The 19,591-nt window shown below is 38.3% G+C and overlaps 1 pseudogene; it reads left to right on the forward strand.

Annotated features, from left to right (window-relative positions):
* Positions 1 to 10,636: 10,636 nt before the first annotated feature.
* LOC104858612 lies at positions 10,637 to 18,281 on the forward strand (annotated as a pseudogene).
* Positions 18,282 to 19,591: the final 1,310 nt, after the last annotated feature.

Below are 19,591 nucleotides of genomic sequence, written 5' to 3' on the forward strand. Positions count from 1 at the left end.
TTATTATATTGTTATACAGTTTTCCCCACATAGAAAACATTGATAACATTTTCAATCCATTATTACCCACTATAGCATAATGCAAATTCTTGTGCGCATTTTAATAATTGTTTGGAAATTATTCTTTTGACAGCTGTTCAGAGTAAGAAGTTACTTTGTATGTTCCATATGGTTTTCATTACAGACAAGATAAATGCACACACACAGATATGATCTCTTCCTATGATCCAGCTTACAGTTTTTAAAATTTTATAATGATATAAAATTAAAAATGCATTCAGTTGAAAACCACATTTCTCATTTTGAACCTTGATGCTTTCCTGAGCTAGTCATATAAAGTACTTTATACTCTTGTGATGTTGGGCAGAGGTACTAAACCTCAGTTCCCAGCTATCCACATGAATATAAGGGTAAACAATAGTCTGTATTGTATTGCTGTTTAAGCTATGATGTTTGGCACGTTAAATCTACTAAATGCATTTTCAACTTGCACTATTGTTATAGTTTGAATCTCAAATGTTCCCAAAAGCCATATGTTGAAGGTTTAGTCCCCAGATTGTGGCACTGTTGGGAGGTGGTGGAACCTTTAGGAGGTGGGGCCTAGTGGGAAGAAGTTAGGTCATTGGGGGAGTGCTTTTGGAGGAGGCATTGGGACCCACACTCCCTCTCTTTCTTTCACGTACTGGTTACTATGAGGTGAGAGTTTTCACTGCCACACAATCCCACCAAAGATAGGCTGCCTCACTACAGGCCCAAAATCAATGGAGTCGACTGGACATGGACTGAAACCTCTGAAACCATGAGCCCTCTCTATAAGTTTCTATCTCAGGCATTTTGTCACAGCGACTGAAAGCTAACACAGATATTAGCAACATATAAGTATCTATCATCTATCTATCTATCTAATCTTTCTATCATCTAATCTCTCTGTGTGTGTGTGTGTGTGTGTGTGTACCAAGGTCTAGAAATACCTAAATCAGCTCAAGTGTTGGTCTGAGGAGGATGGAGAAGAATAGAGAAGTAGTGTGACAAATTGATCTTATAGTAATAGGCTGCATTTGGGGATAGTATCAGAAATCCTCTTTGATTTTTGTGTATATCTTAAAGAAAATTTTATACTGCTTCAGACCAATACTATTCTTGCAATACTATTCTTGCTACATGTTGACCTCATATTTGGGATACTAAAAGAGTGTCTTCTAGAATGTTGTGGAAAGCACCTTCCCCCTTCTAATACTGTGATTATGGGGAAAACATATAAGCCTTTGATAACCTACCCATGACCCATATGTTGATTCATTCATTCATTCTTTCAACAATATGAACAGAGTCCCTAGTATGCCTGAGTAATCTTGGAAAGGAGTTTTATGCATTGAGATATGTACCAAATTAGTATTAATTATTGAATTAACAGAAGAATCTGAATTAACAATCCACATCAGAAATCAAAAGTAGCTCAGAGCTCCTCCTGAGGCATGTCATATAAGCTGGTTATATGCAAAGTAAAGTGGACACGAATTTTGTTATCTGGGTAGGCTGCTACTAATCAAATTGCCAAAGTGCAACTTGGAGGATGAATTGGTAGAGAAGTCCTTTGGCAAAGTGAAACTTTTCAAGAGTGCGTGTTTTCCTTTGGGAAGACAGGTAAAAATAGACTTGTGTGCAGAGGGCTAAGAACAGGAAGAATCTTGGCATAGAGACCACAGAGAGGGTCATGAGTTTACACGATTAATAAAGAAGTGAACATATGATCCAGAAGTTCAGAGTCAGCACAATCTAAATAAAACTGGTGCTAGAGCAGCAGCTGTTTTTTATGAGTCATTCAAGATGCCTCATAAGCTCTAGAACTAAAGCTTATAGGTATAAGAAAATTAATTACACTACCTGCCTGTCTGCGATCACCCGGCGGCGTGCGCGTGAGCTCCCGGCCTGCGCGGGAGCTCCCGGGGTGCGCGACAACAGACCCAGGAAGGACCCAAGGACCCCAGAGGGGGTTTTTTTCAGCTGCCTGCCTACCTGCCTGTCTGCGATCACCCGGCGGCGTGCGCGTGAGCTCCCGGCCTGCGCGACAACAGACCCAGGAAGGAAGGTAGCCGCGCGGGCGCCCTTGAAACACCCACACGACCCCCCCCCCCGTTCTCAAAACTCCTGATCGGGCCAGTCCTTAGACCAACTCTGCAGAGGCATAGGTTCCCATGAAGGGTAGTTTTCTGAGCTCCGAACTTTGATCATCTTTAAAGAAAGGGCAGGGGAAACCTGTAATAGAACGGAGTGGAGTTCAACCCTGAGGGTAAGGAAACTAAAGTTAGGCTTTGTAGATTGTGTTCAGTCTCAGTCGTGAGGAACAGCCATTGGCTAGCTATAACCAGGGGATTGGGTTCCGCATATGACTGTGCATGTGGTATAATATGAGATCAGAGATAGCCTGAAAGAGGACCTTCAAATTCTTTTTCTTTCCCTCTCTCTTGTCTCTTTTTTCCTCTTTCCACCCTAAAATTTCTTTCTTTTTTCTGTCCTGTCTCTCCAACTCAGTCTCTTGCTCCACCATAGTGTCCCTCATCTCCCTTTTTATTCCAGTTCCTGAAGAACTCAGACTTCTTTTTTTATTTTTTGTTTTTAGGACGGGTTTCTCTTTATGTTCTTTTCTCCAGTCATTTTACCTCACTCATGGCTCTGTACCTTCAAGGGAAGGCAAGCGCCTGTTACTGTTAAGGGGATATATTCCTGTCCTTATTCCTGCACTCTCTCTATCCCCCCTGAACTTAATAGCTTTGTAAAGATAGTAAGGTAATTCTACAACCTCTGGATTCACTTCAAACCTGCTCTAATTCTTTCACTTATCTAATCCTCTTGTTCTAAGTCGAACCCCCCATCCTAAATGGTAAAGATGCCATATTGAAAAGAATATTCACTGCAAACATACTATGAGCTGCTTCTTGAAATTAATCTAATTCACATGAGTTAAAGGTGATACATTAATGACTACCATAAGTGGTCAGTTGGCAAGCTGTGCCTGATCCTATTGGGCTGCTGAATGTATCAATTGGGACAAAGAGTGGTGATTGATTTAAAGAGTTGTTTTCTCTGATATTATGAAAACGAGAATGTCTATGAGTCATTAGAAACTCAAAAGCTAAAACGCAACTATATTAGGAAGATTTAAGTAATACCCAGAAATTAAAGAAGGACAACCCAACAATAAAAATAAAAATGAGAAAACACTTAAGCAAGACACAAAAACAAATATCCAGTTCACCAATAGCAAATAGTAGGACAAATGAGGATGAAAAGTCTGATAGTGAACCAACAGGACTCCCTGGACCCATAGCACAGGAGGTAACAAAATTGATCAATCAGGCTCTAGAAAAATTCAAATCAGAAATAATTTCCCAGCTAGCCAGAGAGATGATGAGCAAAATAGAAGTCATGATTCGAGACTCTAGAGCAGAAACTGAGAAAAAAATAGATGAGCTCAAGACTGTGATAGAAGCCATGAAGACTCAGCATAAGAAAGACATGGAAACAATGAATGCCCAACAGAGGAAAGAAATGGAATCCATAAAACAGATTCAAACAGATATCCAGGAGATTAAAAACTCTATTGAAAGTGTACGAAACAGAATAAAAGATTGCGAAGATAGAATTTCAGATATAGAAGATAGGATAGCAGTCAGTGACCGTGAAAAAAGAGGTCTATTAAAAACAGTAAGGGATCATGAGAAATCAATCCAACAACTCCTAGACGATACAAAGAAAAATAACATAAGACTGATAGGAATTCATGAAAAAACAGGAGAAAACACAAATGATATAAAAAAGCTCTTCACAGAATTAATGACAGAAAACTTCCCAAACAGAAGGGAAGAATTAGACATACAGATAAGTGAGGCATATAGAACCCCAACTAGCCACGATCAAAAAAAATCTACACCTAGACATATAATAATCAAGATTCCAGAAATCCAACAGAAAAACAAAATACTACAAGCAGTAAGAGAAAAGAAACAAATCACATGCAAAGGGAAGCCCATTAGAATCACAGCAGACTTTTCAACACAAACCCTTAGGTCAAGGAGAGCCTGGAGTGAGGTATTCCAAGTCCTAAAAGAAAAGAATCTCCAACCTAGACTTTTGTATCCTGCAAAACTCTCTTTCAAAATAGATGGGGAAATAAAATACTTCCACGACAAAGAGCACCTGAGAAATTTCATGAACACCAAACCAGCACTGCAAGGAATTCTAAACAATATCCTAGAAAAGGACAACGAAATTCACAATAACATGAGGCCCAACAGACCAAATCAAATAGGCAAGGCAAGAAACTAAAAGGAGATGGGAGAAAAAGTAAAAAGAGTCAACAAATGGACAAAAACATGACAAGAATAAGTCAAAATATATCAGTTGTAACCATCAATGTTAATGGCCTCAATTCACCAATCAAGAGAAACAGATTGGCAGAATGGATTAAGAAGCAAAATCCAACAATATGTTGTATACAAGAAACACACCTAGTGCAAAAGGAAGTCCATAGACTGAAAGTGAAAGGATGGAAAACAATTCTCCATGCGTCAGGAGTCCAGAAAAAAGCAGGGGTAGCAATCTTATTCTCAGATAAAGTAAATTTCAAACCAAAACTCATTAAGAGAGACAAAGAAGGACACTACATCCTTGTAAAGGGAACAATTCAAGAGGAAGAGCTGACAATCATAAACATATATGCACCAAATATAAATGCCCCCAACTATATAAAACAAATATTAAGTAACATGAAAAACCAAATAAGCACTAATACAATTGTAGTGGGGGATTTAAATACCCCACTATCACAAATTGACAGATCTACTAGGCAGAAAATCAACAATGAAATAATAGAACTGAACCAAGCTTTGGAACACATGGACTTAATAGATGTTTATAGAGTATTCCACCCCCAAAAACCAGAATATACATTCTTTTCGGCTGCACATGGATCATTCTCCAAAATAGACCACATACTGGCTCACAAAACAGGTCTAAATAAATGCAAAAAAATTGAAGTCATCCCCTGTTTATTATCAGATCATAGTGCAATCAAACTAGACATCAATAGCACAAGAAACTATAGAAACTTCACAAGCACATGGAAACTGAACAACACTCTCCTAAACAATCAATGGATTACAGAGGAAATTAAAGAAGAAATTAGACAGTTTTTACAAATAAATGAGAATGCCAATACAACATACAGGAATCTTTGGGACACAATGAAAGCAGTTCTACGTGGAAAATTCATAACATTGAATGCCCACACTAGGAAAACAGAGCGGGCTCAAATAAACAACTTAACGATGAAACTTAGACTCCTAGAAAAACAAGAGCAAGAAAAACCCAAAGCTCGAACAAGAGAGGAAATTATAAAGATCCGAGCAGAAATCAATGCAATTGAAATTAAGAAAACGATACAAAAAATAAATGAAACAAAGAGCTGGTTTTTTGAAAGAATAAATAAAATTGACAAACCCTTAGCTAATCTTATCAAAAAAAGGAAAGAAAAGGCTCAGATCCATGCAATTAGGAATGAAAAAGGCGAAGTCACAACAGATCCGAAAGAAATCCAGAGGATCATGAACACCTACTTTGAGAACCTGTACTCTAATAAAATGGAAAACACAGAAGAAATGGACAGATTTCTAGATACTTATGAATTACCAAAGTTGAACGAAGAAGATAAAAACATTTTAAACACCCCAATCACAATCAGTGAAATTGAAAATGTAATTAAAAACTTACCAACAAAGAAAAGCCCAGGCCCTGATGGATTCACTGCTGAATTTTACAAGACATTTAGAGAAGAACTACTACCATTACTCTTCAAACTTTTCAATGAAATTGAAAGAGAAGCTATACTTCCAAATTCATTCCTGGAAGCAAGTATCACTCTGATTCCCAAACCAGAGAAAGATACAACCAAAAAGGAGAACTACAGACCAATCTCCTTAATGAATATAGATGCAAAAATCCTTAATAAGATACTAGCAAACAGAATACAGAGGATTATTAAGAAGATCATCCATCATGACCAAGTCGGATTTATTCCAGAGATGCAAGGGTGGTTCAACATACGAAAGTCAGTGAATGTAATACATTATATTAACAAAGTCAAGGACAAAAACCATATGATCCTCTCAATAGATGCAGAAAAAGCATTTGATAAAATTCAACACCCATTCATGATAAAAACCCTGCAAAAAATTGGAATAGATGGTCTATACCTCAATTTAATAAAGGCTATTTATGAAAAACCATCAGCCAACATCATATTGAATGGCCAAAAACTGAAAACCTTCATGTTAAAATCAGGAACAAGACAAGGATGCCCACTATCGCCACTTCTCTTCAATATAGTTCTGGAAACATTAGCCACAGCAATTAGACAAGAGAAAGAAATTAAAGCAATAAAGATAGGAAAGGAAGAAGTTAAACTATCATTATTTGCTGATGATATGATACTCTACATTGAAGATCCAAAAAACTCCACCAAAAAACTTCTAGACTTAATTGACAGATTCAGTAAAGTATCTGGATACAAGGTGAATACCCAAAAATCAATAGCCTTTCTATACACAAATAACAGACAGACAGAAAGAGAAATAAGGGAAAAAATTCCTTTTACAATAGCATCCAAAAAAATGAAGTATCTAGGAATCAATCTAACAAAAGAAACAAAAGATCTCTACACTGAAAACTACAGCACTCTGAAAAAAGAAATCGAAGAGGATATAAAAAAATGGAAAGATATCCCCTGCTCCTGGGTAGGAAGAATCAACATAGTGAAAATGGCCATACTACCGAAACTGCTATATACATTCAATGCAATGCCAATTGAAATTCCAACACTATATTTCACAGAACTAGAAAAAAGAATCCAAAAATTCATTTGGAACCACAAGAGACCTAGAATAGCAAAAGCCATTATAGGCAACAGTCACATGGCACCAGGTGTAACAATTCCCAATTTGAAACTATACTACAAAGCCACTGTGATAAAATCAGCATGGTACTGGCAAAGAAATAGGCCTGAGGATCAATGGAACAGACTGGAAGACACAAAAACAAATGCAGATGTACTCAGCTACCTCATCTTCGACAAAGGAGCTCACCATCCTCAGTGGAGGAAAGATAGCCTCTTTAATAAATGGTGTTGGAAAAACTGGATATCAACCTGTCACAGATTAAAATTAGACCCTTATCTTTCGCCATGCACTAAATTAAAATCCAAATGGATTAAAGATCTAAATATTAAAACAGAAACATTAAACTTGCTGGAAAGTAAGTTAGGCAGAACTCTGGAAGACATTGGTATAGGAAAAGACTTTATGAACAAATCCTCAGTAGCACGGGAACTAGCAGAAAGAATCAACAACTGGGATCTCATCTTACTAAAAAGCTTCTGTACTTCAAAAGAAACCATTAGCAGAACTAAGAGACAATCTACAATGTGGGAAAAAATTTTTACCAGCTGTACCTCAGACAAAGGACTATTATCAAGGATATATAAAGAACTCAAAACAATCAGTCCCCCCAAATATAAAGACCCGATCCAAAAATGGGCATCCGAAATGAACAGACATTTCTCATACAAAGAAGTGAAAGCAGCAAGAAAATATATGAAAAAATGTTCCACATCACTGGTCATTCGAGAGATGCAGATGAAAACAACACTGAGATTCCACCTCACCCCACAAAGAATGGCTGCTATCAAGAAATCACACAATAACAAATGTTGGCGGGGTTGTGGGGAGAAAGGAACCCTCCTCCATTGTTGGTGGGAGTGCAGACTAGTGCAACCACTATGGAAATCAATATGGAGATACCTCAAAGAGCTTGGACTGGAGGTTCCATTTGACCCAGCCATCCCTCTGTTGGGTATCTTTCCAAGAGAACTAAAAGAATCATATCACAGAGAAGTATGTGCACCCATGTTTATAGCGGCACAGTTTGTAATAGCTAAATCTTGGAAACAACCTATTTGCCCATCCGTTGGAAACTGGATAAAGAAGATGTGGTTTTTCTATAAAATGGAATATTACTCAGCCATAAAGAGCGAGAGAATAGATTCATTCATAGGAAAATGGATACATATTGAAGATATACTCCTAAGTGAAATAAATAAGTCCCACATGTGTAAATACCAAATAGTTTCCCTGGTGTGAATATTCTGCAACAATGCATAAGATTCTAATAAGATTACTGACATTTAGAAATGGGAGGAAAGGAGCTAAAGGTGTAGGGAAGGTGTGATACGTAGGGGAAGAACAAAAAGGGAAAAGAAAAAAATGTGAGAGAATGAAAAGATGAAAATAAAGTGTTTGTAGATAGGGAGGGGAGGAGGGGGTGAAGGGAGGGCAGAGGTAAGGGGAAAAAAATGAGAATCAAGACTTGCCATGTAAAGGTACATGATCCCAACAATGAATGTAACTGTACTGTATCCCTAAATGTACCAATAAACTCAATAAAAAAAAAAAAAAAAAAAAAAAGAAAATTAATTACAGATAAAGCCACATTTATTAGCAGATTTCTAATATGGAACATCAAAAAAAGTTTGCTTTTTGATGTTGCCTATGTATTTTTTGTTGAAATATAAATACAATGTATATTTCTATTAAAATACTTTACAAAAGTAAGGCTGCTCCTAAAATTGGGAAGTTTTTGAAGTATTCTTATGTGTCATTGTGGTCACAAGTAGGTAGGGTTGGGGTAGAGTTCTAAGAATGATAATACTTGTATGCAGAAAACAAACATATGAGCCATCATCATAAAAAGAGTAGAATAAATATGTCATCAGTGAATGCCCTGGGACAAAAGTGTTTGAATCAGTAAAAGGCTCATCTGATGTAAAACAGACAATGACTAGATTTTTTTATTTCTCTATGGACCTGTAGTAATGGAGCAAGAACAGAGAGCTTTGGACATTGAGAATCGCAATAGCAATAGTTAAATCTTTTTTTTTTTGTGAGCAATAGTAAAATCTTAACTGGAAAGAGCCTGCTGCCTTGTTGTACTTTCTTTCGCCCATGTTAAAGCCAAAGTAAACAGTAGCATTGTTTCGTAAGTGAATGCACTTAAAGAATCCCGCCATTTATATTATGAATGATTTAGATACAATTTCATTATTGTAGGAAATAAACCAGATAAACTGTTGGAATATCCCTAGAGTCTATAATTCTCTTGTCAAGTGTGTGTGTGTGCGTGTGTGCGTGTCTGTGCGTGTCATGATTTTTGCATTTTATCCCATTTATGGACCCCATTTTCTACTCTAAATATGGTGTTCATTTTTGAGATACTGAATTACCAAATAGAAAGAAATAGAGAGACATAGTGAAGCATGGTGGAGATTTGAGGTAGGGGAGCAAATGTGTGTTTATTTATAAGCATCGTTTCTATTGTAAATAATAAGATGCATGTGTTTGTACAATAAAAATATATGCATCATACTGACTAATAGAGTTATTAATTTCAGAATATTTCTGGGTTTACAGAAACTTTCTTCATTACATGTTCTGTCACTCAACTGAATGCTCAAAGTGCAATTACTGCAAAATAGTAAGTCCTCAAAAGCTGTTGACATTCAAAAGGTTACTGGAAAAACTGAGTTTTTAGATGTGAAAGGATCTCCCTGAAGTTAATTTTTTTTTCCTGAGGGGACTATTAGCAGGAGATGCAGCCGGAATATTTTAGGATATTCTAGATCATATTGCATCTGTTTCCATAAAAATTACATGCCTACACTCGATTATGTAACCCTTAAAGAGGGGACATTTAATTCTTTCAATTTGAGAATGTATAAAGTTTTAAAAACACATTTAAGATATAGGCCATATGTTTAATTGAGTAAATCAGGTGCTGAGATAATGTGTATTACTTTCAAATATATTACCCCAGTGTTTTTGAAGTTACCAAAAACCGGTAGCAGCCAAAGTATATTAGGATAAATTATCAGGCTTATAGTTCTGCTGGAGGAGGATGTGGCTTTGACAGGTGAGCTGTGGCACCTGGACAGATAATGAGGCGGGACCTTCTGGGAGGACCAGGAGCTTCCCTGAGCCACGCATCACACACCTGGGAAGTGGGCTGTTGAGTGGCCCCTATGTGGCATCTCTAACTCCTGTGAGGCCATCCTCTTGCTTTGGGCCATGAGAAATTAGCCCCCGAAGACAATTGGCAGTAATTTCAACCTACACCTTCTCCTCCTCTCAACATTCTTTCATTCATACAGTAATGAAGATTTCTGGTGCGCCAGGAGCCGGGCTAGATGACGGGAATACAGTGGTGAGCAAACAGGACGCCATCAAATATAAATAAATAAATTGCAATGAATCTGTCATTCTGACCTAAGACGAAGGCTGCAATAAGAGCCATGGTGGTATAATCATGACAGAGGCCCTGAACTCAGAGGGGGAGTTAGGCAAAGTGCCCTGAAAAAATTGGCATAAGAGTTATAGTGACTTTTTAGAAAAGGCAGTCACTATGTGTGATTATTTTAATTAAGTTAAATAAAAGTTAAAATTCAATTTGTCAGTCACATTAGCCACATTCAAGTGATTCAAGTACTTCCTAGGCACAGCTGGGGGGTATCAAGAACAGCAGAACCGGCATCATGGCAGGAAGGCCTGTGGACGCGCAGAGCCAAATGATGGGAGGAATCACCCAGAAAAGCGACGAGCAAAGCCTCAGAGGCCTAGGGAATGTCATGTGCAGAGGCTCTGTGGAGGGAGACACAGTTTAGTTTATGAAATGCAGTTTTAATGACAGATCTGGGGTTTTAGCTCAGTTAAAAAGAAAGAAATGAAAGATGGGGGCTGATGGATTGGTAGAAAGGGGAGGAGGGTGATCACTGCACTGAAAATCCTAATTCAGACACTGCATAGTCATAGTAGCAGGGGCAAGCTGAGGGAGAGGAAGGTGTGGTCAGAGAGCAGGTAGGTTTTTTGTTTTTGTTTTTATTTTCTTGTGGTACTATGAATTGAACTCTGGTCTTTGGCCCAGAACTACATGCCCAGCTTCTTTTCTCCCTTCATTCCTTGATTCCTTCCTTCCTTCCTTCTTCCTTCTTTCCATCCTCCCTGCCTCTCTCCCTTCCTCCCTCCTTTCCTACCTTTTAAGACCAATTCTTTTTTGTTTTGTTTTGTTTTGTTGAAACAGTGTCTCACTACGTAGCCCAGGCTGCCCTCAAACTTGTGGCAATCCTCCTGCCGCAGCCTCCCAAGTGCTGAGATTACAGGCAAGTGCCACCACACCTGGCTTTCAAAACAGGGTCTTGCTAAATTACTAAATTGCCCAGGCTGGGCTCGAACTTTGAGTGCTCCTGTCTCAGCCTTCCAGAGTGTTGAGATTACAGGTGTGCAGCACCATGCCCAGCTGAGAGCAGGAAGTTTGAGTCAGAGATTTTTCTCTGTAGAGCAGTTGCACAGGATGATAAGGTCCAAATATGATACCAAAACTAGATAATTGAGAGGGAGAGAAGGTGAAGGTCACCGGAGATGAGAAAGCCGAGACCTAGAGGATGGATTATCATAAGGGTCTATTCTGGATTCTGAAATCACTGCAAGGTTGACTGGGTTTCGCTATGAGAGGAGCAGCCTCAGAGACTGGATGGGAGGCCCAGAGATGAACCCTACCAGGGAAGAGGAGATTATCAGATGATCTGACACTGACTCAGAAAAGCGAGATGCAAGCTGTAGTGGAGGAAGGGTCTGGGAATGGCAGCAGGAGACGAGGAATCACCACCCTCCTTGGGACCTGGTATGAGAGAATAAACAACCACCACTCCGGAGACCCATAGGAGAAGTAGTGTCCACACGTAGGAGCAAGGTTTTAGTTTTAGTTGAAGCAAGATGAAGGCACTGCTCAGAAAGCAGGAAGTTTATGGAATCTGCAGCCACAGTCGTTCCACAAGGCGTGGAGGGCTTAGGCAGATGAAGAGGAGCAGCAGACACAGTCAAACAGCAGCGGGGACGTCAGTGCTGGGGGGCTGATGACTGATGTGCATTGCTATTCCAGCAGTACCTGACAAAATAAACGGACAGGCCTGGGAGTGACTGTCGCATGGGAGGGGGACTGGGCTCGCTGAATCTGAGCTGAGGCTGTCCTGCAAGACTTTCTGTACGCACCACTACGGGGGATGTTTGTGAGCCAAAGGTAGTCCTTTCAGCCCTTGTACAGCTTGGTCTCAGAAGCTTTGTCTTCAACCTGCCAGAATATTGGCTACCTCAGAGTTAGATGTTAAGAATCCAAAAGACAGATGGACCCTACATGAAGTTTTAAGAACCTAACAGGTCGAAGATTAATTAACCTAGTCCCAGAGAGTGGAGTGTTGGTAATCTATAGAGTTTCAACTATTTACTTGAGAAGCCTGGGGTATGGTGATCCCAGGAATCTGCAAGTGACATGCAATTTTCCAACTTTTCTGAGTCAAAAGCATATCTTCACCAGTCCCTAACTGTAGATCGGAGGAGCTTATATCAAATAGAAATGCTGAGCTCCAGAATTCAAGAAGTTTAGTTATGACACATCCTCAATTTTTTAAAAACTTGCCAGAGCTGCATGCTACCTGTTATTTTTTAACTTAGTTATGACAAAATATAGCTAGAAGTTCTGTCACAGGATTAATAAATATAAATTATTTAGGAAGTTATTTATTATTTCAGTTGTATGGCACTTCCCCTCAGCCATAAAAGCAATTGTAAGGACTAAACATGAATCAGTAAAAAATGAACTGATTGCTACAGTTGCAAATTTGGCCAGAAAATGTTTTCCATTTGCTAACTTTTTTACCTGCTAACCAAGATAGGTACATAGTGGCCCACACTTTATGGATGCAGAATGTGACCAGACTTAGAATGTAAGGAGCAGGGTCTGGGAATTTAGCTCAGTAGTCCCACCGCCTACTTCACAAGCACAAGGACCCAAGTTCTAGCCCCGGTATCCAAATAAATAAACAAATAAATAAAAGAACAAATCATCAAATCCTCTTATTCTGCAGACTGGGAAACAGATATCTCCAATGATACCTTCTCCTCTACTGAAAAGCTATCAGGTGAGACTTAGTACCAAGAATAACAACAGTATTAAATCTCTAATATTACAGAATTATAGAATCTTAAGCTTTGATTTACTATAGAGTCATCACCCCGTGGCAATCATCTGTGCTCCATTGACCACGTCTTCTGATGGGAAGGACATTGGACTCCAACAGCCCAATCTATCCTCTGGCTGTTTACATTGCAGAGTCTTTTCTTGAGTTGATCCTGTTATCCCTATGAATTTCAATCATAGACTCTGCCTTCTGGAGCCAAAACCCACAGTTATGGTTGCTCTAATTCTCTTCTTTTCCAGGAAATATATCTAGTTTCAGGGTTAAATGTCTTATGTGGGGCAAAGGGGAAATGAAGAAAGGGGAGAGAAAATAGTGTGCTGTCGCTAACTATGAAAAGTCAAGGACTTGAGAGTTTACTCTGGATCTTTAAATGCATATTGTTAACCTTTTCGGTTAACAGCATATCCTCATTACCTCCTAATGGCAGATTGGAAGATTTTGTATTGAATGTGTTCACTAAGTTCTATAATTCAAGACCTATGGTTGCAGCATATCCTTAATTTTTAAATTGTGAAAAGAACTAGGTATCCTGAAAAAAAAAAATCAAAGGTTGTTAATTGTAGCATGAAGCAGAGTCTTAGGACCCAATGGAACAAAAATGTAGACTTGTTACTTACAAAGACCGTGCCTCAGATGGGTAAATTAATATCAGAATATACAGGCTTCAGATTGCACTAAAGCACAATATTAGTCAAAACATTGTAGCTTTGTAACATAAAACAAAATTATTACTCATTATTTAATTCCATCTTTACATGAAGAAAGAAAATGCATTTTCCCCACCTCTTCAAACATTAAAATTTCAGGAAACAGCTGCTCTACTAATGTATTCTTAGCTAAGATTTAAATTTTATTTGGGAAAGTTACATGTGACATTTTCAATGGTGAAGGCCATAAACATATGAATTTACTTGATTTTAATCTTAACTTAAAACCTAGGAGAAACTCTTTCCTTTATTCTCTACAAAACTTAATACATGGATGGTGTGTATTTAAATATCCATTAACATTTTGTCCTATGAATTCAAAGGATAAAATTACTTATTTTCTTAACAGAGAGGCAGGTAAATACACACGTTTATCTGGCAAATGTAGCCACAGATATTGATGTTTGTTCAAAGACTGATTTATGTACAGACAGAAGTATTTTTAAAACATAGTCTAAGAAACCAGAGACAAGTAGATATGAAATGGAATTTTGTTGCTTACAAATTGCTTTGCGTCTGGTGGGATTTTCAAATTCCAACTCTAACTAGATTTGGCTCTATGTAAATTTGTTGTTGAAAGGTTTGACTGTGTAAGCCTATAGCCACTTCTTCACCCAAGCATTACACGTCATTTTGTGTGATGAGAAGTGGAGGAAAGTAGATTCTATTTATTAGACTGTCCATGGGAAAAGCAGGTCTGGTAAAAACACTTTAGCTAAACATTTGCCATTTGTTTGCTAGGATGATGGTAATGTTGAGTTTCAGAGTTGTATGTTTATGCATGTTAAAATTAAATTTGGTAATTAGTTTATTTTATACAACGACCATTCAATTTAGTTAAAGCCCACTACATGCTAGGCATCTTGCCAGGAGTTGGAGTTGGATGGGATATAAAGATGAAGATGTTAGTCCCTGTTCTACATTGTGATTGGTGAAACCAATAGCTGAAGAAATAATTATGACATAGCATGATGTGTCATAAGATGTGCAAGATGTTATAACATATAACATATTCTAACATGGTAAAAGATTTAAATATAAGTTCCACGTTGGATGAGGACTTTGAAGCTATATACACTAAATCAATCAGATATTTGTAAAAATTAGCCAAAAATGTTGCAAGATAAAATTGGCCAGAATTTATTTTTCACATTTCTAATTTAAATGAAGTGAATTGTTTCTTTCTTTCTAGCTTTCTAAGTATCTTAATTTTGGCCAAAAGCTATCTAACAACTTTTTCAGAGAATGTCATGGAAGAGATCATTTTGAACTGCACCCTGGGGAAATAAGGGATTTCTGAGCAGTAAAGAAGCTGCATGGTATTCTAAATGTGGGGACTTGCAGGTGCAAAGACGATGAGGTGTGCTCTGTTTGGGGAATGGGAAACATTGGGCTGCTTGTTGGGATGTAGGAGGGGGCACAGTGCAGCCAGAAAAGAGTCAGAATCAGGTTGTTAGTAGGACTTGTATTTTTGCTTTTTAAAATTTTTTATTTGTAAATGATTTCAAATTTGCAGAAAAGTTGCAAGTATAAATAGTATAAGGAATGCTTGTATATCCTTTACACAGATTCACCTATTGGTAATGTTTTGTCACATTTGCTTTTTATTTGATCTTGCTTTCTCTTCTTTTCATTATACATACATGTATCAGTGCATATTTATATGCACACATATAAATTTTTCAGTACCATTTGAAAGTAAATTGACTACATCATCATACCCTCTTAGATCTCTGCTTTTTCTAAAAATAGGATTATTCTCTTCATAACCACAGAAGAGTTATCAACTTCAGTAAATTTAACCCTAATATAGTACTGCCTGTCTAACCTGCAGTTAATGTGCCAGGCTTTCAAGTTGGAGCAGTAACATCTTTTATAGCAATTTCCTCTACTAGCACCGGTTCTAGTCTGTGATAAAGCATTGCTCTGAGTTGTCATGTCTTTCAGTATTTTAATGTAGAACATTTTTACAGCCTTTTTGTGACTTTTATGACATTAATTTTTTGGGGAACAATATAGCTCATTTGGTGCAGAGATTTTATATAGGGGGTAATGCATGAGATCTAGGCTTTGGAAAAGTCATTCTAGAGACAATTTAAAGATGCGTATGAAGTCAAGACACTGTATATAAGGTAATGAGGTAGGAGGTGCTTGTTGTCAATAATTCCTTCTGAATAGGCAGAAGTACAGATATGGTCTTGCCAGGATCTTTGAAAGATGAGGCAGTAATATGAATGGAGGAAGAAATACAGAATCTGAGTCGTGCATAAGGTTGCTTAAAAAGAAAAGCACACCCTAAAATGCAAGTCCAAGGGAGTTGGTAGAGAAGCAAGATACAGGTCTAAAACAGTAGGGCTGGATTTTGGATTATAGCATAAAGCAGATGAGACAACCTGAAGATCCTTCCCCAAAGTGGTATAAAATGCACAGCTGGGCTTAAAATAAAGGAAAATAAATCCCAAGAATGTAAATCTAAGAGGCAAGAAGAGCCTTTTAAAAAAGAGCATTAGCTGATATTCTGGTAAATTGTGTGTGTGTGTGTGTGTGTGTGTGTGTGTGTGTGTAGGGGGTGTTTCTGGACTTAATATGACCTATGAAAACCCACTTGGATACAGGACATGAGGTTTTGAATTCTAGTAAAGCAAAGAGTTGAACGAGACTCAGGCATGAAGCCAGGATCAGTAATGGCATCAACCTCCACTTGAAATAAAATCAACTATAGACTCAAAGAGAGGATAAGGAAGCTTGTGGTCTTGGCCTGGGCTCTGGATAGAGGGAGGAAAAGCTTCGTGTAAGTTTTGATTTAAATTTAGACTGAGTGTTCTAGGAATCTTTCACCCTGGAAATCAACATCAGAAGAAGCCAGTGACAAACCATGTTTGTCCAATAGAAGCAGATGAAAAACTGCTTTGGAAAAACATACCCTCAACCCGATCCACACAAGATTCTCACAGTAAAGCCTTGCCGAAGAGGAGTTCAATCAAAAACAGTAAAACACATGTGGGGGGAAGGAAAGCCACCACAAGCAAGGATCTGCAAAGACAAAACACAGCATGGGTGATTCCCAGTAGCTTCAGATACTACAGCTACCAGCTTAAGACCACGAAACAAGAATTTAAACATGATTAAAAGTTGTTATGGCTTGTGTTTAGATGTCGCCTCAAAGCCTGATATGGTCACAGGTGGGGGCTTTTTCAGAGTTGGCTGGATCTAGTGTGTGTATGATGCTGGAATTGATTCATGGTGTAATGCCAGGCTCAAGGGCACCAGAACTAAGAGTGTGAATGCTACCTGCCCTTAAGTAGCCTGGATAAAATACGAGATAAAAAGAACTGTGGTTGTCCCTTGCTTGCTTTGCTACCTTCTGCCTGCCATAAGCCATTTCTTCTCTGTAGAGCTTACCATCTTGCCTTGGAGCCAGCAGACTATGAACTGAAACCTCCACAAACCTTGAGCCAAATAAACCTTTTCTCCTTTAACTTTGAGTGTCAGGTATTTTGACTCAGCAACAAGAAAAATAACCAAGACAAAGATATAAAGAAGTAATCCAAGTTGTGATATTTTGGGGGGAAATTGAAAACAATATATGACCAAGATAGAGCTTAAAGAAATGCAAAAAAAAAAAATAAAAAAAAAAAATCTTTTTGCTCACGAATGCCACAAGGAAGCTTGTTAGACTCTCTTCCGACTGCCGTCATGTCTAAATCATGTCTCCAAGGAGCCCGAATGACAGTGGAAGCTCTTCATCAGAGGGTTGAGCTTTGAAACAACAGATGTGAGTCTGAGAAGCCATTTTGAGCAATGAGGGACACTCAGGGACTGTGTGGTAATGCAAGATCCGAACACCAAGTACTCCAGGGACTTGGGGTTTGTCACTTATGCCACTGTGGAGGAGGTGGGTGCAGCCATGAATGCAGGGCCATACAAGGGGGATGGAAGAATTGTGGGACCAAAGAAAGGTGTCTCCAGAGAAGATTCTCAAAGACCAGGTGCTCATTTAACCATGAAGATCTTTGTTGGTGGCATTAAAGAAGATACTGAAGAACATCACCTTCACGATGATTTGAACAGCTGGAAAAACTGAAGTGATTGAAATCATGATGGACTGAGGCAGCAGAAGGAAGAGGGGCTTTGCTTTTGTTGCCTTTGATGACCATGATTCTGTGACTAAGACTGTCGTTTGGAAATCCCATACTGTGAACGACTGCAACTGTGAAGTGAGGAAAGCCCTGTTGAAGCAGCAGATGGCCAGTGCTTCATCTAGCCAAAGAGTTTGAAGTGGTTCCAGAAATATCCATGGTGATCATGGAGATGGTTTTGGTAGCCATGACAAAGAAAACTTCAGTGGTTGAGGTGGCTTTGGTGGCAGCCATGGTGGAGGTGGCTATGGGGGCAGTGGAGATGACTACAATGGATTTGATAATGATGAGATTCAATAACCAAATTCAGTAGCATAGCTGGATATAAAGTCAACACTCAAAAGTCAATAGCCTTCCTCTACATGAACACTAAACTCACTGAGAGAAATTAGGGAAACAACACTTTCACAATAACATTAGAAAAAAAAGAAACATCCAAGAATCATTCTAATGAAGGAATTGAAATACCCTACCTTGAAAACTACAGTACTCTGAAAAAAGAGATAAAGAGGATATTAGAAAATGGATAGATATCCCTTGCTCTTGGGTAGGAAGAATAATATAGTGAAAATGGCCATGCTTCCAATATAATTATACAGATTTACTACAATCCCAGTCAAAATCCCAGTAGCATATCTCACAGAATTAGAGAAAACAATCCAAAAATTCATTTGGATCCAGAAGAGATGTAGAATAGCAAAGGCAATTTTGGGCAACAAAGGCAAGTCAGGGGGCATCACGATCCGAGACTTGAAATTATGCTACAGAGTTACCATGATTAAAAACAGCATGATGCTGGCAGAAAAAAACCCACAAACAAACAAAATAACAACAACAAAAACAGACCTGAAGATCAGTGGAAGAGACTAGAAGACACAGAAATAACCCCAAACACACTCAGCCACTTTATCTTTTTTTTTTTTTATTCTTGATAATGGGTATTGAACTCAGGACCTTGCGCTTGCCAGGCAAGTGCAGCACCACTAAGCTAAATCCTGAGCCCAGCCACTTTATCTTTGATAAAGGGGCAAAATACATCTACTGGAAGAAGGATAGCCTCTTTAATAAGTGATGCAGGAAAAACTGGCTTTCTACATGCCGAAGACTCAAACTAGACCCATGTTTCTCACTATGCACTAAACTAAAATCAAAATGGATCAAAGATCTAAATATTAAAAGAGAAACACTAAATCCTGAGGACATAGGGTTAGGCAAAGACTTCATGAACAAAACCCAGACCATGCAGGAAATAATGCAAAGAATCAACTGGGATCTCACCCTATTAAGAAACTTTTTGCATTGCAAAAGAAATCACAAACAGAGTGAAGAGACAACCCACACAGTGGGAAAAAAATCTAGCCAGTAGTTCCTCAGACAAAGGACTAATATCTAGAATATACAAAGAACTGAAAAAAAATCAACCCCAGTCCAAAAGTGGGCATCTGAAATGAATACATACTTCTCAGATGAAGAAGTACCAATTGCAAATAAACATATGAAAAAATGTTCAACATCACTGGTCATCCGAGAGATGCAAATTAAAACAACACTGAGATTCCACCTCACCCCAGAAGGAATGACTGCTATCAAAAAATCAACCACCAACAAAT

The sequence above is a fragment of the Fukomys damarensis genome, unplaced genomic scaffold (assembly GCF_012274545.1).
Source record: "Fukomys damarensis isolate Sample0158 unplaced genomic scaffold, DMR_v1.0_HiC HiC_scaffold_38, whole genome shotgun sequence".
NCBI lineage: Eukaryota > Metazoa > Chordata > Mammalia > Rodentia > Bathyergidae > Fukomys > Fukomys damarensis.